The following is a 23,261-nucleotide window of genomic DNA, read 5'->3' on the forward strand; positions in this document are numbered from 1 at the left end:
TGTCAAGAACCTTCCACCCTCTACTCCAACTGCAGTACACCGAGGGATGGGCTTGGATGAAAGCAATGCGCAAATTTCCTTGTAAGCAGGACGAGAATCACTTGACCACAGGTGATGCCGTGATTCTCGTTTTGCTGTTTTTCACATCCTGCATTTATTTTGTTTTCCCATCAGGAGCTGCCCAAAACGCCCCATTTTGCCCCGGCACGTACGTTCTACTTGTATACGGTGAAGGTCCAACCGACCGCAAGCATGATCCTACAGCGATGTTACAAGGTGGACAAGAGAGTGCTGTTTATTTATCAGTGGTTTCCTGTGCTCCGAGCTCGGGATCTTGAACGATATTTTCCCAACGTCACGTTTCTCTGCAAATTGGCAATCTGAAAGAAATAATAATAATAAATATTATAATAATAATAATAATAATAATAAACATAGGACTGCTTCCAACTTGAGGGAGGAGAAGGAATGCGGTGCAGGGGAAGACAGTGTGTGGAGTGTGGTGGAGGGGGAAGGGGAGTTAGAGGTTGAGGAAGAGAGGAGGAGGAGGAGGAGGAGAGTGGTGGTGGAAGAAAAAGAAGAGGAGTGGGTGAGCGTGAGAGGAGGAGTAAGGTGGTGGGAGGAGAAGGAAGAGGGTGGTGGAAGAAAAAGACGAAGAGGAGGGTGGGGGAGAGTGGTGGGAGAAGTAGGTGGTGGAAGGAGGAGGGGGAGGAGAGGGGTGTTTCGTGAATCTGTCAAACATATGCTTTGCTTTCCAATAAATGGGATTCGCTTGATATCCGTAATTGTCGGGTTGTGTGTGTGTGTGTGTGTGTGTGTGTGTGTGTGTGTGTGTGTGTGTGTGTGTGTGTGTGTGTGTGTGTGTGTGTGTGTGTGTGTGTGTGTGTGTGTGTGTGTGTGTGTGTGTGTGTGTGTGTGTGTGTGTGTGTGTGTGTGTGTGTGTGTGTGTGTGTGTGTGTGTGTGTGTGTGTGTGTGTGTGTGTGGCAACGCGAGGCTCCACAGCACAAACCAGCAAACCGATTTCAATGAAACTTGGCGACAAGGTGCCATATGGGCTGGGAGTGTGCGCGTTTGAGTTTCGTTGCTTACCCGTTGCTATGCAGCGGCCGAAAAACCATGTTTTAAGAACCCAAACGGTAACTGACGTAGCGGAGCTTCTATGATAGGTAGAGCGACCGGACCAACTCCTGCCTATTCCTTGCATCCCCATTTAGTTATCACGACAGCATAACGTTCCTCTATCTCTCATAGTTTCCAAATGGCAGCCCTCCGAATGCGGAAAGGTGGTGAACCAAGGAATATGTTAAGTGACCTTGACCTCGGAAACCGTCGACGGCGGAACGTCGACGGTATTGCATTTGGGTCTGTTTGTTTGTTTGTTTCAGGTCAGGTATGGGAGCATGTGCCAGAACAGCACGTCGCTGCGTCCACTTTCCGCCGGTACTCCAGGGGCCTCCGTCTGGCCACCCCCCAGGCAGATGCCAGGCCCATCCCCATCTCCTTGAGATGATGGTCAACCTGTTGCAACCATGAGGCACGTGGTCGACCCACTGGCCTCCTCCACTCATGAGACTCCCTCGCTGAGAGAATCTGGTGAGCAGGATCAGTCAGGAAAATGAGCCACATGTCCATACAGCCGCAACTGACGCTCACGGACTATGCAGGTAACAAATCTCATCCGAGTCTCTCTCAGCAACCGCTCGTTGGACTCAAAATCCGACCAGCGATAGCCAAGGATTCTCCGAAGAGACCTGGTACCAAAGGAATTAAGTCTCCGTCTCAGATCCTTGGTCAGAGTCCAAGTCTCGCACCCATAGAGCAAGACTGGAAGTACCAAGGACCTGAACACTCGGACTTTCGTCCTCCCGCACAGGTACCGGCAGCGCCACACCCCATGATCCAGTGAATCCATGACTCCCCAGGCCCGACCCAGACGTCTATTGACCTCTGACTCGCAGCCAGCAGAGACATGAATATCACTGCCAAGGTAAGTGAATCTCTCCACGACCTCAACATCCTCACCACAAACAGACACAGACAGGACAGCAGCATCCAAGATGTCACCGAAAGCCTGGATCTTAGTTTTGACCCAAGAAACCCGTAATCCCAACGGCTCCGACTCCTCATTCAGCACCTCGAGGGCCCCCAAGAGGATGTCTAAAGTCTCCGCAAAGATGACTGCATCATCTGCAAAGTCAAGGTCCGAGATCTTGACATTCCCAAATGACGCACCACAACTTGATCTCTCTGACATCCTCCCTAGAATCCAGTCCATACAAGTGCTGAAAAGTGTGGGGGCAAGTACACATCCCTGACGAACTCCAGTAACAACTGGAAATAAGTCAGAGATGGTACCACCACACTTCACAGCACTCTCAGTACCAGAGTAGAGTTCAGACATCAGATCGATCAGTTTTGGTGGCACCCCACGAAGACCAAGAATCCTCCAGAGGACGTCCCGATTCACTGAATCGAACGCTTTACAGAGATCAACATAGGCTGCAAGTAGCCCCTGCCGAAACTCTCGTCTGCGTTCGGTGAAACACAAAGTGCAAGGATACGGTCAATCGTTGACCTCTTTGGTGTAAAGCCTGACTGCTCTGGACGCTGGTGCTCAAGCAGATGGTGGCGAACCCTATCGAGAATTATCCGAGCAAAGATCTTGCCCGGCACTGAGAGCAGCGTCACCCCTCGGTAGTTGTTGCAGTCTTGGCGATCACCCTTCCCTTTCCAGAGAGGGACAACAAGGCCCCTCTTCCAGTCAGTTGGGATGATGCCTGTGTTCCAGGCAGAGCACAAAACTGCATGCAACGACACGAGTGCAGCATTTCCACCAGCCTTGAGAAGTTCGGCATGGATGCCACAGATCCCTGGAGCTTTGCCCTGTTTCAACTGGTTCACCGCAGCCCGTGTTTCCACAAGCGTAGGTGGACCACAGTTGATTCGAGGGTCAGCAACAGGGATTGTAACACCCTTGACGTCCAACTCGACAGTTGGGGGATCAGCCTGGTACAACCGCTCAAAGTAACCGGCCCAGCGGGCCTTCACTTCAGACTCCTCTGTCAAGAGCCTACCACTCTCTGCTCGAACTGTAGTGCTCCGAGGGATGGGCTTGGATGAACGTAATGCGTGAATTCCCCTGTAAGCGGGATGAGAATCACCTGTCCACAGGTGATGCTCTTCCCCCTCACAGATTCCTCGCACATAGGCCTCCTTGTCCACCCTCAGTGCACGTACAGTTTTACGCCTCAGCTCCCTGAACAGCTCAGCTCTGCCATTCAGCCTGGCCCTGCGACTCTGGTCAATGGTATCCAGTGTCCCTTGAGAGAAAAAAATTCTTCTTTGCCCTGCGGTGAGCTCCAAGGCATCCACCGGCAACATCAAGGACGGTGGTCTTGAAGGCGCTCCACAACTCTTCAGGACCCCCCAAAGCACCCAGACCCCCCAAGTGTCCACTCAGCCTGTTCACAAACTCCTCAGCTACTCTCTCATCCCTGAGCTTGGCAACATCCAGCCTCGGCTGGGATGGTACCATTCTCCAGGATTTAAGGTGCAGCTTTAGAGTTGCTACAACAAGCCTGTGGTCAGTATTGAGGAACTGAGCACTCCGGTAGACCCTGCAGTTCTGGATCATCCTCCAACGACCGTCAATGAGGACATGGTCAATCTCCTTTGCCACACCGCCAGCGTTGGAATACCAAGTCCAGCGATGAGCTTGTGGGCGCTGAAACCATGAACCAGCCACCCTAAGTCCATGACTTCTTGCAAAGTCAAGGAACTTAGTGCTATTCTGGTTCATAGTTCCTGACCCATGGGGACCAACACACACCTCATAACCATCCCTATCAGTTCCAGTCGATGCATTGAAATCCCCCAAGACTAGAAGTGTATCTCGTCTGGGGCACTGATCAACCACAGACTCGAGTGTGGCGTAGAATGCATCCTTCACGGTGAGATCACTCGCCTCAGTCGGAGCATAAACAGAGACCAGGGAAATGACACCTAAGGAGTGGCTAATCCTTAATCTCATAATACGCTCGTTGACCGGTGTTACCTCAATTATCATTGGGGTCAGCTTATTGGACACAGCTACAGCAACTCCTTGGGTATGGTAACCATCAGAGCGACCAGACCAATAGTAGGTGTAACCACCCACCATTATCTCGCCGCAATCCGGTCTCCGAACCTCAGAGAGAGCTGCAATCCCGATGTCCAAACGCTTGAGCTCAGATGATAACAGAGACAGGTGATCATCCTCTCTTAGGGATAGGACATTCCAGGCACCCACCCGAAGGGACCGCCTCAGGTTAACCCAAGGAGACCGCCGTCTGGTGGACGACACCTCAGCACCACTCCGACACACTCTCCCGCAATCTGACCCAGGGATGTTACCCCGTGGTTTCCCTCCTATCAAAGATTGGGGGTCCCGAAGGCTTTGCCCCAATCCCGTCATCCGGTGAGCTGCCCTGCGAAGGGAAGCTGCACAGGAGGTACTCCCACGGAGTGGGTTTCAGATTTTTTTGCGTTTTGCGGAATGAAGGGTTTTACGGTGGCCGGAGTGCAAATCCTGCCACCAACCTCCTAATAAGAAGTGACCCAACTGCAGGAGGACATCCGCAGACACAGTTGGGCACTAGATATGGATGGCCGTTGGCTCACAAGGAGCTCCTCCGCCCTTTGACAGGTTTTGTTTTTAATCCTGCTGGGTGTCCATATCCAAACACCCTCCTCACCAGAAAACCTGGTGGGGGAGACGGTTTAGTCGCCGACAACCCGACCATGGAACAGGTTAGTACAGGTTTACATGGTACCTGTAGCAGGTCACAGATCGAACCTGACCTGACCTGACAGTTTGTTTGTCCGCACAGAACTTTCGTGTTTTTCTCTGTAACCGCTTGTCGGATTGAAACACAATTTTCACTAAAGGTGCGACTACTCATGTAAAATGTTTTGATCATAATTGTGGCATCATAGATGACGTGGTGTGGCAGCCATGTTGGAAAAACGGAAAAAAATTGGATCTCGGTATCTCTGAAACCGCACCAAGGAAAACATTGAAACCTGGCACGTAGCAAGTACTCCTCATGGGGAATGTGTGATTTTTTATATGAAGTCATAGATGCCTTTGTTATGACATCATAATTGCATATGTAGAATGCTACATCTGATCAGTATGAAAATTTTTGAGGGTCATCTAAGGATAAAATGGTCCACAGAAAAAAATTTGATGTCATCGGTCGCATGATTGGTCAGCCATATACTGTATGTATCTGTATATATATATATATATATATATATATATATATATATATATATATATATATATATATATATATATATATATATATATATATATGTATTTTTTTTTTACCTTCAAAAATCTTCTTCTCTGAAGTGGCTGAACAGATCGAGGTGAAACTTTACACGTATGACCCCTATCCATGAGGAACAAAAAGTTCACACAAATGATGCCATCGGTCACATGGTTTGGCAACCATATTGGATTGAAAATATTAAATAATGTTTTCTCTGGAACTGCTTAATAAAGTGACATGAAACTTCACAATAATGATCTAGCAGTGATGGGGAATACATGTTTTGAATTTCAACTTGATCGGACACATGGTCTGGCAGACAGTGTTTTTTGGGGAGGATCTGGGTTCTTTTTGATTTTTTTTTTTTTTTGAAAAAGGCTCACTTGGCTGTGCCTGGATGGGTTTGAGGGTACAGGAGTAGCATCTGAAATGTGAATCCTATCCAGGTTCCTCATAATGACAATCTTTGCTTTTTACTTGTTTGGGTTCCTTCTGATGACTCCAATGCAGGACTCAAAACTCTCTGCCTATGGCATCAAAGGCCAACTACACACATAGCCAACTGACATCCTCTACTCTCATAGTCAACTTATGGCTCTCAACAGAGTCCTTTCATCTCCTCTCCCTGTCAAGGCTGGAGTGCCCCAAGGCAGTGTTCTGGGCCCAGTCCTATTCCTGATCTTCATAAATGATTTATCTGACTCAAAAATCCCCTTTTTCTATTTGCTGATGACTCCACCCTCTGCATGACACCCATCATCCTTCAGATAGGCAGGCTGCAGCCTCTTCTGTCTCTGCAGACCTTTATAAAATCACAAGCTGGTCAAACACTTGGAATATGCCTTTAAATCCTGACAAATATCGCACTCTCACGATCTCTCTCCGAAAGGAGCATTTGGTAAATCCACCTATCTACTTTCTTAACAGCCCTCTTGAGGAAGTACAGTCATTCAAAGTCATGGGTTCAACCATCAGCAATGATCTTTCTTGGGCAAACCAAATTTCAAAGTCGGCCTCCAAAGCCAGCTGCCGACTGGGTGTCGTCCATCATACAAAGTCCTTCCTTGGCACACCTGAACTCCTGTCCACCTCCAAGGCTTTCATCTGCAATTTGATGGAGTACTGCTCTCCCCCCTGGGCTGGCTCCTCTGCCACACATCTTACCCAGCTTGATGCTATGGAAACCAGGGCCTTGAACATTGTTGGAATCTTCTGCGATGAAGCTAAGTCTCTGGGCCTATCGCTTTCCCAATGCAGAAAATTTGTGGTCTCTCTGTCTTCTACCACTTCCTTTTATTCTCTTACACTTTCTGCCCTATCCATACTTTGGCCCTCCCCCCGACCAAGGTTTCTGCAGTCCACCAATAAATCCCTTATGGTGAAACTCCCTAAATCTAGGATCACTGCTCACTTCCACTCATTTGTTCCTCTTTTTTCCCACCTGCAGAACCAATTTCCACATTCTCTTCAATCTCATTCTTTCCTCAATCTGTTCAAGACAGTTGTTCACCACCATCTTCAATCATTCACCATCCAAAACGATGATCTTTTCTTCCCCAGTTTTTCCTTCCTGAGTACAGTATTTGGTTCTATATCCATCTTGTCCACCCGATAAGTCCTTTCCTTCCCCTCATTCCTCCACAAACCCATTATTTGTCCAACTCTCCCTCTATTTTGTCCTTCAACCCTACTGTTGGTTTTTCCCCCTCTCTCGACTGTTCGTTTTGTTCTTTTGCATCCTGATCCGTTCCATATTTTAATTCTTCCACGAGCCTGGATTCTGTATTCCAAAAATATATAAAATTTGCTGCTATCATGTTTGCAGGATGGATCATGCCGAGCTGCAGGTGGATGAGACCATCCTTCTGCTCGAATCCTTTCTACTGACGATGCACAAGTTACCTCGTCGGCCAAAATGGAGTCTTGGCGGTTCTGATACGTTTGAGCTTCGAGTGCTCGAGCCACCACTTGTCCAGACTTCTTACCTGTTCGACAAACGGTCACGATGTGTTTGTTTTGGGGGTTGTTTTTTTATAACAATTTTTTATTTTCATCTTTCTTTCGATAATCTTCCTCTTGTGGGTAGAATGTTGGAGAATCTGAGAGCTTAAGGCTTTTATTTTAATTTTTTTGGGTGGGGGAGGAAGGTGACGATGCCCATTAAAACTGAGAAAATATAGCTCAGATGTATTAAGGAATTTGACTTTCAAATCTCTTGATACTTAATCGCCTTCAATCCCACTACCAACTACCTGTCTCTTGGTTCTCAAAACGCAGGCAATGAGATGAGGCAAATGCCTCGAGGAAAGCGAAGGGAGAAAGATGACGTGGGAAGCTTCGTCACTGTGCCAAGATGTGGGTTTGCCTTGTTTGTCATCGCATGACGTCTCCGAGGAGCTGGTTTTGCTGGGCCTCGATTTGAGTAATTGCCACAAGAGTACGGCCCCAGATAGACTGTGCCTGTAAAGTGATCATTAATCAAGCTTGATTTCTAAGGACTTTACATGTGGAGCCTCTCGTGTGGACATCATTGAATTGTGCAACTTTTGGCTCTACCCTTCATCTACTCACGATAAGGGAACAGCTGTTTGTCCGAAGCATTTTGTGATAAAAACAACTTTATTTTCATCTTTATTTGGTTTGTTCCACTTGGTATTTTTTTCACAAATAATTCCTCGTCTTCCTTGGCATGGCACTGAAATCTACTATCGTGTATTGATGAAAAACAGATAACGCCACCTATGCACGTGATTTTACTTCCGTGATTGTGCCCTCCCCTCCCAACCCCCGAGGCATCATATCATCATGCTGTCAATTGATAGGATGGATCTGGATACAGACCTGAACCAAAATTTAATTGGCTTGTTCTTGTTACCTACCCAACTCATCCACAGTTTTGTCATCCATCTTCAACTTTTTGAAATATCGTGTCATATATTGTTTTTGGCCCAATCTTTCAATGGTCAAAAATCACTTTTAAAAAAAAATTACAAACTTTTCAGATCCGGATCTTCACCAAAATCGAAATGGTTCGTCTTGGTCACAAACCCAACCTGTCCACCAAGTTTCATCTGAATCTGTCTTACTTTTTGAGATACCCTGCTCACAGACAGACAGGAGTGAAAACATAATCTCCATCCACCTTCAGTGGTGGAGGTAACAAATAGATTGCATTAGTATTTGTTCTCCAGATGGTGCAGAGATAGTGCCCTCATCTTTGAACTGTCTAGGCTGGGTTCGGTTCCTGACTCAACTACAAACCGTCTCATTAGTGCTTCACACGGTGGGTGGACATTAAGCTGGGTGTTCCTTCTCATATTAGTTGGTGCATGTTCAAGATCCCACCTTGTCTTTCCTGAAGAGTGAGTGGCCAAGTAGTCCCAGCGACCCTGAACAAATGATAAATTCCTGCCAAAATTGCCTTCGGTCGAGCATCGGGCCTGGCCAGCCGGTTCGTGAAAGACGTGGTACAAAAACGTTCCTTGACCAACTCCACAAGAATGTGGGAATGATTGAGGCCATTAAAGTCATAGTCTGAGTCAGATTCTGGAGCCAGTTTGAGATGGGAATACCTTAAGCCATTGAAAAAAATCGTCATACTCAGATGATGGAACTTGTGAGTACATGAAGTGCTCCCCTTCTCCAGCAGAGGGAACCTTCTCCACGGATTTATATATTTCTTCTGTTCAAAATAGAAATCTGCAGAGAATTTACACTTTGCGAAGATGCCCAAACAAGGAGAACTCGTGCCTGGCTGGTTGTAGCAAGCACGGCACGCCAGAAAGCCACTGGTAGTGACTCGGCTTTGCGGAGAAAATACAATAACTCCATGAATTCCAAATCACCGCAGTTTGATTCCCTTTGCACAGTGTTGCATTGTTTTCTGCAGTGTCTACTGTAATTCCTTTGTCACCTTGAATTACAGTCTGTAACCTAGCCAAGCCTGAGGAATGGAGTGTTCTTCCTCATCCCGTGAAGATGATGCATCTTCCTCAACTTAGGAAAATGAGGTGCTCTTCCTTTTCCATTCACCGAGGAGTCTCCAGCATCCTCCGTTAATTGTCCCCATTGTTAATTTTTGAAACGTTTTATGTTTATTTCCATGTTCTTCGTCCTTTGCGAGCCTTGCTTATTGTGGATAACAAAATGTCACACTCATGTGAAAATCCAGTCATCTTCGGTTCAGGCAGAATTGATCAAGGTGTTGTTAAGTGGAATAAAATTGCTCGTGGTAGGTATCTACTCAAATAATTTGGAAAAGTCAACATCGGTGGAGGACATCCCCACATGATGAGAACGGTGTCTTTAATGAGCACGCTCCCAGGGAAAATGGCAAGAGAAAATGTGTGTATGACATTGGCAAAGAGACTGCTTGATGGAGCCGGCTCGGCACACACTGACACACAATCTGGCATCGGTCTCAGTCTCCAGATGCTACTCAGCACTCATTCTGTCGCAGATACATTCTTCAATGGCAGCTTCTGTTCGCAGAACGCATGCACATTGCCTCAATCGTTTACCCATTAGCTTTTTTCATGTGGACACCTCGATCAGAGAGGTTCTGGGCTAAAAGGGTCGAAAGCTCGATGATGGACAGTGCCCAGCTGAGGTTCTGGATGGTCAATGGTCATTGGATCGGGCACTCGACAAGCTGAAGGAATTATTCAGATCCCGCTCTTTCCACTTTGAGTTGCCCGATGATTCCAAATGCATACAAAGAATGACGAGTTCTTCTGTTGCCATATTATTTTTAACCACAACAACCAAATGGATCTCTGGAAAAACAAAGCAACAACTTTGTGAACGCCCAATGTAAATGTTATCTCCGATGTCCCTGAGCCGTGTTCACCCAAAGGAAAGTTAGACTAATCTCGAGGCTTGCCCTGCCAAGCCTGAAAACTGTTTTTATGACCTCAACAGAGCCAGAATTCTGGGTCATGACCTATTTGATAAACTTTGTGTAAGCAAACTTTGTTAAGTTCCTGGGGAATTGAGTCCCGAATGTTACTTTGCTGAATTGCCAACTGTTATCGCTCCGATTGTCTCGTTCAAACTAGATTTGTATTTTACATCTTGAGAAAAGTGATGATAATTTGATATTAATGCAACAAATGTGACCACATTGGCCCCCAGGAAGTCTGATGATGAACAATGATGGTGTAACGTTATTGCAGCAGTTTGTTCAGTGTTACAGGATGAGATAACTGCACAAGGCGGGCCGAGAAATGACACTTGCCAGGATTGCACCAAAGGAATTTACCTTGGTACGGGAAAAATGGGCTTTGGTAGGATCCCTGCAAGATCGTACCATGGTATTGGGAAATGGGCCTTAGTGGGATCCCTGCAAGATCGTACCATGGTATTGGGAAATGGGTCTTGGTGGGATCCCTGCAAGATCGTACCATGGTATTAGGAAATGGGCCTTGGTGGGATCCCTGCAACATCGTACCATGGTATTGGAAAATGGGCCTTGGTGGGATCCCTGCAAGATCGTACCATGGTATGGGAAAAATGGGTCTTGGTGGGATCCCTGCAAGATCGTACCATGGTATGGGAAAATGGGCCTTGGTGGGATCTCTGCAAGATCGTACCATGTTATGGGAAAAATGGGACTTGGTGGAATCCCAGCAAGATCGCACTATGGTATGGGAAAAATGGGCCTTGGTGGGATCCTTGCAAGATCGTACCATGGTATGGGAAAATGGGCCTTGGTGGGATCCTTGCAAGATCGTACCATGGTATGGGAAAAATGGGTCTTGGTGGGATCCCTGCAAGATCGTACGTTGGTATTGGGAAATGGGTCTTGGTGGGATCCCTGCAAGATCGTACCATGGTATTGGGAAATGTTCCTTGGTGGGATCCCTGCAAGATTGTACCTTGGTATTGGGAAATGGGCCTTGGTGGGATCCCTGCAAGATCGTACGTTGGTATTGGGAAATGGGTCTTGGTGGGATCCCTGCAAGATTGTACCTTGGTATTGGGAAATGGGCCTTGGTGGGATCCCTGCAAGATTGTACCTTGGTATTGGGAAATGGGTCTTGGTGGGATCCCTGCAAGATTGTACCTTGTAATTGGGAAATGGGCCTTGGTAAGATCGATTTCTGCTGCATCACACATTCAACTGGATGGTATTGATAGAATACTTACACCCACCCCAGCAGTCTTGAGAAGGATTTGGTGTGAGCGAACTCTTCTGGCAGCAAATTTGTGCGTTATTAAAAAAATTAAATTCAAATCAAGTGGAAGACCAAACAAGGTGAATACCATGAATGACCCCGGCGTTGAATGAAAGCTGATTACCAAATGATGTTGATACTTCGGCAGCCGATTACCAGACAATATAAAAAAATAACAACAATGAATACCATGAATGATCGGGTGTCAAATAAAAGTCGATTACTATATGATGTTCGTAATACTTACGTGGCCGATTACCAAACATAACAAGATGGCGACTATGTGCGACCCCCTCCCCTTCTATGTTATGACATCGATTTCTTCGATAAAATAAATATTGATACAAATTACTGTCAGCTTGGCGACACAATGTAAGGTGACATTGCAGTTACAGATGACAGAAACACAAATCTATCCAAAAATGTTAACGAAGACGTGCCCTTGATGTGTGACTGTTTAAACGGTGAAGGACTGACCACGTGCCTGGGCGTGTCCTAACTCAATGATCGACAGGAGCTCTGAAGCGCTTGAGCTGTCATTGGTTACTGATCTCGTGGAGGGTCCGACGACCAATCACAGCAATGACGTAAATGTGAGGAGGATGAGGAGGAGAAAACAATTTGAAAACCCCTCCTATTGACAGAGTCAAACGTCGGAGTAATAAAATAGGGACTGCATTGGAGTTTCAACTGCAACTACTCCACCGTCAAACCCACCATCCATCCATCCATTGGGACCATACTCTGTGCAGAGCGTTGGTGCTGCCTCAGCAGTCTCCTGGGCTATTGGGCACAATCCTGGACGGGTCGCCACTCCAACACAGAATACCAGCATGCTGGCACTCATTACACCGACCTCAGAAGGATGACAGGCAGAGTTAACCCCACCTGGTATTAATTAAACAGCCGAGTGGGATTTGAACTCAGGATCCTTGGATCCCAAGCCCACCACCCAAACCATTAAGCCAACACCACACATAAAACCCACCCAGGCACAGCCAAGTGAGGCCTCATTCAAAAAAAGAAAACGTAGATTCGAAAAAATAAATAATTCTGCCTGCCAGACCATGTGTCTGATCAGGTTGAAATTTAAAACATCTATTCCCCATCACTACGAGATCATAATTTTGAAGTTTCATGTTGATCGATGCAGCGGATCAAGAGAGAATTTTAAAAATATTTTCCTTCAATCCAATATGGCTTCCAAACCACGTGACATAAATTATTCATGAAGACGCTGGTATCCTCAACGCTTTGGGAACGTTTGTGAAGTTTCTCCTCAATCTGTCAAGCCATTCTGGAGAAGATATTTGAAGGTTTATTCTTCAGAAAATCAGAGTTGCCAAACCATGTGAGATATGACATCATAGGTGGAGAACTTTTCCTTTCCCCATGGATCGGCAGTCATACCTGGAGGTGTTTCAGACAAAAAAAAGTTCGAATTTGTTTTTTTAATCATCGCTGTACAGTGCTGAAGCTGCTGATTAATGAGTTATATTTAAGTACACAAACATATAAATGAATACAAAACAATTACCAGACATTTAAATACAAATAAACTTCTCCCGGAAGCAAAGTTTGTGGGAGATCTTCTTCTTCCTGAGGACGCCATTTTTGTAGATTGGGGTCAAACTTAACCCAGAAACATCAACGGCACATTCACGAGCATCCATTCGACGAATAACATGGAATTCTGCTTCTAATGCAACACTTTTACAATCTGCCTCTGAGCCAATAATCTACAGGGTGCTTCCAGGCCCGGTTACCCCCTCAGCAGAACCTGGTAAATGAATATAATGAACACACGAGGTATAAATGTGAACTATGTGGTGTGGCCGGTGGACTACACAATAATTTTGTCATAAAAAATGAAATATTCAAATGAATATTGTTTTGATTGTGTGGGTAAATGAAGGGATTTCATGAGAAAGTTAGGATTGTGTCGAGGTGTTTGGTCCGTTGACGTGTTGGAGAGATCTTGATGTAATTAAGTAGGGAAACTGTGAGCTTAAGTGACTTGTCACCACACGGGGTGGTGCCATGGTAATTAGATAGGGATTAGGGATAATTCCCCCAGTATGTAATTGCCCCCGTGTGACTTTTCCCTATGTTTTTAGAACCAAAACCATGACAACAAGCAAGCAAAACATGCCGAGCAGGCAGAGGCCCCGCCTTCCCGGGTTTTAATTTGAGCAGGCCACGCCCCGGAGGAGGAGTTTGGTTCGGGTGACGTTGAGGGAGCAGGGGTGGTTGCGGAGTATTAATCGAGGGAGGAATGACTAGTGTCGGGAGGACGTAAGAGGACACGAGAAAGAAAGGGACGCATGTGGTCGAGAGAGGACATTGGTCAGAGGACATGGAGGATCCCGCTTTTGCTCTCCGCATGACGAAGGCTACACGGTTCTCATGTTCATGCTGTGTGAATTGGCTCGCCTGCTGAGCAGGACGTTGGCCATTGATGGTTTGGCTGAGCCGTGAAGTGTGTACATTTCTGAGGAGGGGAGAAGAGCGTGCCTCGTGGCCTTATCACAGGTCCTCAGAAATCGCCTCGTCGTTTGGTCGAGGAGGAACGCAGGCGATCGTGGTGAATGGACCGTGTGCAAGAGAGGAACGGTCGGTATATTCGCTTGAGAAAAGAAGCTCCACAGTGGTTTCTGAGCCCTGGCATTGAATACCGCCAAATGAATACTTCACGCGTTTCCTGCTCAGAGAGTGGCTCGGCGCCATTTTGGGCACATCTTCCCACGCAGGACGACACGGTACGATTGCCAAGTTCAATAAAGACCATCTCTGGACAAAGTTAAGTGCCAGAATAAAGGGAGGATTTTCTTTTATTTCGTTTTGCCCTTGTGTGTATTAAAGTCCATGTGTAGAGGCGCCTCAACTTTAGGTTTTAATTGACCTCATGTTTCATTTTTACAGTTTGAATTATTACCCTTGTAAATATTTGATCTATTTTCATGAAATCCCCATGTTTATTTTAAGTTGCTGGTGTCCGTGTCTCGATCATGGGTTCGAGTACAAACCCCTGTGGTGTGCTTCCATTGTGTACATGCACGCCATAATATCTGAGGGTCACGTGTTCACCTCCAAGGAAAACCGCTCGGCGATCCGGCCTGGTCTGTGTTAACAGCCCGTCCACGACAATTGGGTTGGGAGGGGAGGGCAGTAGGGGGGATTAACTTAGCCACCACGGCCGTGACAATATATAAATATATATATATATATATATATATATATATATATATATATATATATATATATACATAAATATATACATAAATACATATTGTTGTGGTTTCCCGCCGATGCGTCGCCAGAGCACGACCCTCGATTAAGCAGTGGGGCCGTCTCGGCTCGATCGCCCGGAATTTACAGATCGCCGGCCCGGGTAAGCCCAGGTCGACGGGTCCTGGTAGTTTTAGGAGCGAAATACGCCAATGGGGAGATCACGTGGGGTAGGATTAATTGCCAACTTCAACTTCCCTAAGTACCCACGTGATCCAGCTACCGGAGTACTTCACCCTCGGCGGAATTCGTACGGAAGCGAGCCGCTTAAGCAGCCTGTCCCGTGTGTGTAGCCGAGCGGTGATATCGCCGAATTCCGCCGGCGCGATTATTTTGGGACCCTGGCAATGGTCCACGAATCCCTCACACGCACGACACGCTCAGCCAATGAAGGAAACGACACGACTCGCTGAGTACATTTACCAATTGGGGTTTTTATTGCAAATAATAATCAGGGAATGAGAGAAGCACATAAGAGCAGATCTATACCAAATAATAAGCAAGGCAAATAATATACAGCACAGGCACTTATACTGTTCACTACTTATTAGACGGGGCCCACACACAGACACACACACACACACACACACACACACACACACACACACACACACACACACACACACACACACACACACACACACACACACACACACACACACACACACACACACACACACACCCAGACAGACAGACAGAAATGGACCCCCTGGGTCTTTAATGGGACCTCCAGCCCAGAGGACAGTCGGGCTGAGGGTCAGGGTAGGTGACCTGACCACGAGCGCGCGGCTGGATGTCCTTGGCCATGAGACTGGTGTCGCCGTCCCAGCCAGGCGGAAGGCGACGACGCGAAGGTTTGGGGCCGGGACGAGGTCGCCCCAGAAGCCAAGGTGATGAGCCGGGCAGAGAAGAAAAACGGGAGAAACAAGCAGGGAACGAATGACGACGAAATCTCCTCAGAACAGCGCTTTTTGCGTACGCTCTTTTGAAATCCTCATCCGTCGGAAAAAAAAACCCAGCCGACGAAGGAACCACCTTCCCCTCCTCAGAACACACCTTATATCTCCCCTCCCGCTCAACGAACCTTCGCTCCTCCCCACTCGCCCTCCCATTGGACCGGAGGCCCCATGTGACTCCTCGTCCGCACCCGATTGGACAGGCGCGCGGTGGGCGGGGCACTCCTCCCCTTGGGCGGAGTCTCCAGCGGGGGGGGGGAGGCGTTTGTGGCTCCGCCTACGGCCTTTCCTCAGACCGCGTGGTGACAGGAGTGAAGCGAAGGCGAGGGCGATGCAGTGCGGTCGGCGGTGGAGTAGATGATGTAGTTGGTGGTGTAAAAAATAACTAAAAGAAAACCTAACTGTAAAAACAACTTCACAGCGCAGGAACATTTAATTACCCATTAGACCAGGGTTGGGACCCTAACTGGCAGCATGTACTTACCGATATAACTGAGCTAAAGGACCTGAATGTTGAGAGCGATAGTTTTCCAAATCCACAACAATATATATATATATATATATATATATATATATATATATATATATATATATATATATATATATATATATATATATATATATATATATATATATATATATATATATATATATATATATATTAGACGGCCCGTGAACCCGTTGGGTTCCCGTTGTGACAGCGGTTGTGAAAAAAAATCATTTCAAAAAAATAAAATAAAATAAAGAGATAGCTGCAGCGAACTATACCGCTGAGGTCGTTTGCATTGATCAAATACTCTCAAAGAGTACTTGACTGAATCGAGAATTGATTTTTAAGTAATTTTTTCGTTGCCCGATTTGAATGAAACTTGATACTACACACCGCGGGAGAATGGTGAGTAAGGTGTCACTAAAAAATTTTGCGTTATCTTGTACCATTTTGGCTGTATGTTGGGAACATACATACATGTATACAAGATGGGAGTTTTAGTAATATATATTTGTATAAGATCGGGACGGTTGGATTGCACATTTTTAAAGAAGAAGGCGCTTCCAACCAAAGATAAAAGAACTAGATCATCTCCTACTAACTTGAGCAAAAAAAGCAAGAGCAGACCCGTTATCGGGCGACCTTTCACCAGCTTCACATCCGGCTTCCTCACGTACAAAAGACCCCGAGCCTCGGCACATGTCCGGTTTTTATTTCGATATGACCACTCATTTCCGGTCACGTGCTGGTACTTGAGGTCAAATGGAGGAGTGCTTTTTTAAATTTTATTTTGCAAAAGCAAAATAAACGTCAAATAACATAATTGATTGGATGCTCTGCTATTGTTTTTGTTTTGACTTACATGTGATCTGGTGTTGTATGTGTGTGGGCGAGCATGTGTGTGCGCTTGTTGTTGTTTTTATGTTTCCGGGGACCGAACATGACTGGTTTTGTGTCCGTGTTGGGCATGATGAGGTGTTGGTTTTTCGAGTGTTGGGTTCTCGTTGGGTATTGTACACATGCGGATGTGGTGTTTGGGATGGAGTGTTGTTTGTTGCTCACCTTATCCAGTCGTTTGCCCCATCAAGTTTTTGCCATTTGCATCAGAGATGTGTATCGTTTGGGTATGTCCACCGTATCCCCAGTTCGACCACCTTCCCGGCTCTTCACGTGTCAGCCATAGCACGCCATTGCCTGCAATCTGGCCAGAAATTTCACTTTGATAGGACCCGCGTCCTACACACTGCATCTAACAAACGACACAGGTTGATTTTGGATGCGTGGTATTTTACTAATAAAGGTTGATTTTGGAATAAAAAAAAATATATGAGTTGTGTCAAAAGGGAGGGTTTGACGCAGTAATGTGTCCCATTTCTCAACGTAACAACATTCGCTCGCTTACGCTCACTCATATTTCTCCTTTTCAAACTGGAACACATTACTTCATCAAACACCTCCCTTATGACACTACTACCCTGCGGGGGCTGGGCTTCGCCTTCCTTTCATATGATCATTTCTTTCATCAAATTGAGTCATCAAATAGAGATCCTTTAAATATGTTTATGTTTTATCTTTGGGAATAACTTAATTTTTTATAACACTCATCACCATTGAGAGTACCTGAACTTGGTTCCTGGTTTAAGTATCTTTGTTGAGCAGAGATGAAAAATGACATACCTCTCTTAATGCTCTTGTCTGAGCACCTCATTTTGGGGGTAATGACAGCCTCCAAAACTTGGAAATTTTCCCAGACTTAATGCATTATTCATTTTGTTGTTTTTCAACTGCACCCAGTATTTTCCCAAAATACTGTCAGACTGTGTTTCACTTCCTCAAAAGACTTTTTGCTTTGTAAAAGCCACGTTTCTCTAACTCCAAAACATTTTGACCAAACGGAGATGAACGAGAATTTTCTTTCCCCATCTTTCCTCTGATGAAGAATATAATGACCCATCACAACATTGATAAGTTTCATATACGATTAAACTGTTAATGAAAGCCTTGTATTTGATTAATTATATAATTAAATAATTATTTTCCTTTTATGACAGCATTGTTTCATAGACTATTAAACTGTTCATGAAAGCCTTGTAAATGATTAATTCCTCAAAAGTGTGTGTGTGTGTGTGTGTGTGTGTGTGTGTGTGTGTGTGTGTGTGTGTGTGTGTGTGTGTGTGTGTGTGTGTGTGTGTGTGTGTGTGTGTGTGTGTGTGTGTGTGTGTGTGTGTGTGTGTGTGTGTGTGTGTGTGTGTGTGTGTGTGTGTGTGTGTGTGTGTGTGTGTTGTTATGCCTGGCTTCCTTCTTGGAACTATGGTGCAGTCCCTCTCTATCGGGTGCAGTCCCTCTCTATCGAGTGCAGCCTGTGGCTGCTGGTTGCATCATTGGTTGGGACGCGGTTATGCCGCTGTGCAATGTCCCCCTTACCAGTACACTGGTACTCATTTTGCCGACCTCGGAAGGATGACAGGCTGAGTCAACCTCCTGGTGTATATTAATTCAGCGGCCAACGGGGCTTGAACTCAGGACCCTAGGATCCCAAGCCACCACTCTAACCACTAAGCCAACACCAGGCTTATGGTGCAGTAATTGGTCTTCATTTTGATTGTATAGGATTATTTAATTAATTATTTTCCTTTTTATTACAGCATTTCAAACTCTCATAGACGAGGTGGATTGTTATGCTAATGATCTCCACAAGGAATGGAAAGCTCTGAATGAGGTGATGACAGCATTTCAGTTCATTGGTCAAGACTTTCACAATGACCTAAATATATGTATTCATAACCGACCTCTGAGATGGACATCACAGAATTTACCCAATGTTTCAATGTTCTTTGAAGATTTACGTGAAAGGTATTATCTATATATTAATACTGAAGGACCAATTTTGTGCTCCTCCAAGCGGTCGCGTCATGTTTTTCTCGGTACTGTGACCTGGACTGAAAAAAACTTCGTACCTATAAGAGTGCATCGCACATAGTGGCAATAGTCAACTTTCAACTCTGAAGCAGAATAAACACTTTTCGTTGAGACGTGGGCGAGGACTGAAGAGGCGGGGGCGGGGGATAAAGAGACGGGGGCAAGGAGTGAAGAGGCAGGGGGCAAGGTAAGCAAATTGAAAGCAGGAGACGGGGGGGAAATGGGGCGGGGGTGAGTGGGCAGGGGCTGGGGTGAAGATATATCATGAGTGATCCAATAAATACATCACCTTATGGGATAAATTCTATATGTATTAAGGGCAGTGTGTGTGTGTGTGTGCGTGTGTGTGTGTGTGTGTGTGTGTGTGTGTGTGAGTGTGTGTGTGTGTGTGTGTGTGTGTGTGTGTGTGTGTGTGTGTGTGTGTGTGTGTGTGTGTGTTGTTGATTGTTATCTGCATATGCGAGTTTCAGAATGTGGAATGGAGTCCTCCCAGGGTGGGCTCAAAGTATTTCAGCAAGGGGTCATGATTCATGGACCAAGCTGTGAAGTTTTGTGTTCTCAAAGTTTTGTGCCGAGGGCTCTTCATGATCGTCACTGAGCATGGACAGCTTCCAAATGTAGTTTATTTGTCGTAATATTCCCATGGATGGTTTTTAGCTCACCTGTAAAGTAGTTCCAGGGAGCTTATGGGATGGCGCATCATCAGTCCGTCCATCCACAAATACTTACAACTTCTTCTCAAAACGGAGTTTGTGGGGGTGGGGGTGGGGGTGGGGGTGGGGGGGGAGTGGGTTGCCTCCATAAAGAAGTATTTGCATTATTTTCAAACGATACACACAATTCCAATGAAACTTCACGACAACCTTCATCACCCATGATGTACCAAAGTTTGTTCATGATATTCGAAAAATCTGGCTCAAGGGGGATCTCGAGGAGGATCTGGCTAGAGGGGGGGTTGCCCCTCAAAATCTGTGTTTGCTTTCTTCTCCGAAACTACACATACAATTCTGATTAAACTTCTCCACCATCTTCATCACCCATGACGTACCAAAGTTTGTTCATGACATTCGAAAAATCTGGCTCAAGGGTTAGAAAAATCTGGCTCAGAAAAATCTGATTGCCTGGTTATCTTATTCAGCCACTACCAGGTGAGCACCCAGGGGTATTGCCCCTATGTTTAATATCTCTGTGAGGTTCTTTGTCATCATTCCTGTTGGTCCAGCTATCACTGGTACACCTTTGGTATTCTTCATCTTCCAGGATCTTTTCACTTCATTTTTGAGGTCTTGGTGTTTGGTCATTTTCTTGATTTCTGCATCGTTTCGTCCAAAATCACTTGTTTTAACACCTCAATCATACCTAAGTATGATATCTGGTCGCAACGATTTGTTTTCGATGTTCACGCTCGATGGGATCATTATGTCATACGTGAGCGGTACTTCCATGTTTTCAGTGATTACTTTTGTTTCATCTTCCCACAAATTTTCTAAAACTGGGACATAGTTTTTGCAGATGTGCCAGCGGATTACATGATAAACTCTGTTGTGTCGTTGTGTGTTCCGATTTTTGTGTGTGTGTGTGTGTTCGGTCATTAAGTCTAACATATCATTCTCTTGACAAACCCCATCTCCACCCCTTTACCTTTATCGCTTCCTTTTTTCATACTCTCTGTCTCTGTCTCTCTCCCTCTGTCTCTCTGTCTCTGTCTATGGACGTATCCAGACAGTTGTTATGTCTGAACGGTGGTTATCTTCATATGTGTCTGGATGGTGATTACGTCCGAGCGGGATTTGTTACGAGACGTGTCCGGATGGTATTTATCTCCGGACAACTCCGGATAGGAGTTTGTCTCTGGATGTGTCCGGATGGGGGTTTGTCTCTGGACATGTCCAAGTGGTGTTTGGCTCCAGACGCATCCGGGCGTTGCTCGTCTCCGAACGTGTCCAGGCAGTGTTATTTTTTTCTGCAGGGGACTTTGTGTCCAGGTGGTGTTTATGTCCTGATGGGAGTTTGTCTCCAGATGTGTCCAGGCGGTGTTTGTTTCCGGACAGCTTGGCTCCGGATGCGTCTGGGCGGTATTCGTCTCCGAACGTATATGGGCAGTGTTTATGTCTGGATGGGAGTTCGTCTCCAGACATGTCCGAGCGGAGTTTGTCGCCGGACAGCTTGGCTCCGGACGCGTCCGAGCGGTGTCTGTCTCTGGGTGGTATCTATAGTATGATAGGTATAAAATGGATTTCAGACATTATTTTGTTTCCATCTTCATTGTTATTCGATGCAGAATCATTTTGATGAGACAGTATGATTCGTAATTGACGCTCCGCCACACGTCTGCCTTCCCTTCCTCTCACAGTCTTCCCTCCCTCCCCAACCCCCTCCACTCCACTCCACTCTCCCTCCCTCCTCTTTCTCTCCCCCTCCACTTCACTCTCCCTCCCTCCTCCCTCTATGCCCCTTCCCTCTGCTCTCTCTTTCCCTCTCCCTCCTCTCTCTTCCACCCCCCCTCCCCTCTCTTTCCCCCTCCCTCCTCTCTCTTTCCTTCTCCCTCCACCCCTTTCTATCACCCCACCTCCCCCACTCCATCTCAGTGTTCCCATCAGTGAAGTGACGGGTGGTATTTGTTGATACATAAATAGAGTAAAAAAGTTTTTAAAAGTTGTAAAACTGAGAGACATCAGTAAAAAAAAAAATTATATATGGATGAGCAATTGAACTCAGTCAATTTTTACTTTTACTGAATTTTTCAACAATATTGGTTCGCGGGCGCCAGCAGCGACCACTATTTTCGTTGTGTCTGTGCATCGTCTGTCTGTTTGTGACTCTCTCCAGAGCATAGCTCCGTGACGTTTGATGCGATCTTGATGAAACTTGGACACAAGCTAGATATCATGGTCTAGTTGTCTTTTTGTATGAGGGGCGTCCCACGCCCCTTGTGGGCGGAGCCACGCCCACTTGAACTGTTTATTTTATTTTTTTCTCGATTTTTTTTTCTCGCAATTTCATTTCCTAGAAGCTGTGCGTAATGTCCATAAGTACAACATATAAAGATGTGAAATCCTTCAATACAGCGCGTGTGGTGAAGCAAATGAGTACACTAATGTAAAAATATTCAATTTATGCTTTTTCAGTTAAAAAAAAAAACAATTAAAAAGCGTACTTTATATTTGAAATGTAAAAATCTTGTTATTGTGATATAAAGCACATATATATATATATATATATATATATATATATATATATATATATATATATATATATATATATATATATATATATTAGAAGGAATGAAATCGTTCGATACAGCGTGGCAGGGCCAGGGGCCGCAAAAGAATGATGTAAAACCAGGACGGCCGTTCACAGTGAGATCACATTCCCACGGAAATTAAATTTTCACAAATATCCATGAAGACTCCGCGGATGAAGAAAATGTCGAAATCCGTCACTGAAGCTTTTTAACGTTGATCAAAAAAAGAAAATCGTACAAATTAAAATAAGGAGAAAATATTATTATTAATGACGCAGTGAAGTGATTCGGGTGATGAAACAGATACCTGTGTGTTGCAAGTGGATCCGAGGAGAAGAATTCCTTCCGTTCCTCCACGTTTCAACCAATCAAAACGACGCATCGCCTTTCCTCCTTGGTCATTACCTTCCGTCAGAGGTTATCGCCGCCTCTCCACTACTTTGACCAATCAAAGCTCGCTCTGATCCAGAGCGTGTCAGAATGCAGCACGAGGTACATCGCCGAATATGATTGGTCCAATGGTGTCACGTGCCGCCGAGGATTGACGACGGAGCATGAGGTACATGACGAACATGATTGGTCCAGTCCTGTTTGCTGGAATCCTCGTGCATAACACCGCCCATACAACACACGTGGTGTCCTTTGACCAATCAGGAGCAGTGCAGTTGCAGCATCGTTTCCTTCAGCTCGGTTGGTCTTGTCCTCCTCGTGATGTTTTCGGGGTTTTTTTCGTTGTTGTTGAATCTGTGTGGAGATTATTTTTTCGTTCTTGTTGTAAGTAAATTTCAACAACTAATGCATGACGAAACACTTGTTTATGGCTAATATTAAAGAGAATGATGGCATAAGAAGAACTGAGCTTTCAGCGTTTG

General features: G+C 45.6%; 2 long non-coding RNA genes across 2 annotated transcripts in view; one reads left to right on the forward strand and one right to left on the reverse strand.

Annotated features, from left to right (window-relative positions):
- Positions 1 to 23,059, reverse strand: LOC147015049 (uncharacterized). The gene is made up of 3 exons (XR_015050206.1): positions 22,697 to 23,059; positions 17,289 to 17,427; positions 1 to 380 (listed from the first exon to the last, which is right to left on the reverse strand). It is a non-coding gene; the product is annotated as an uncharacterized LOC147015049 (long non-coding RNA).
- The window catches only part of LOC147015050 (uncharacterized), a 19,438-nt gene continuing 19,128 nt past the window's right edge, over positions 22,952 to 23,261 (forward strand). Inside the window, exon 1 of the long non-coding RNA XR_015050207.1 lies at positions 22,952 to 23,079. This is a non-coding gene — a long non-coding RNA (uncharacterized LOC147015050). The remainder of the gene's footprint in view (positions 23,080 to 23,261) is intronic.

The sequence above is a fragment of the Eptatretus burgeri genome, chromosome 12 (assembly GCF_056783735.1).
Source record: "Eptatretus burgeri isolate ZD-2024b chromosome 12, Ebu_testis_v1, whole genome shotgun sequence".
NCBI lineage: Eukaryota > Metazoa > Chordata > Myxini > Myxiniformes > Myxinidae > Eptatretus > Eptatretus burgeri.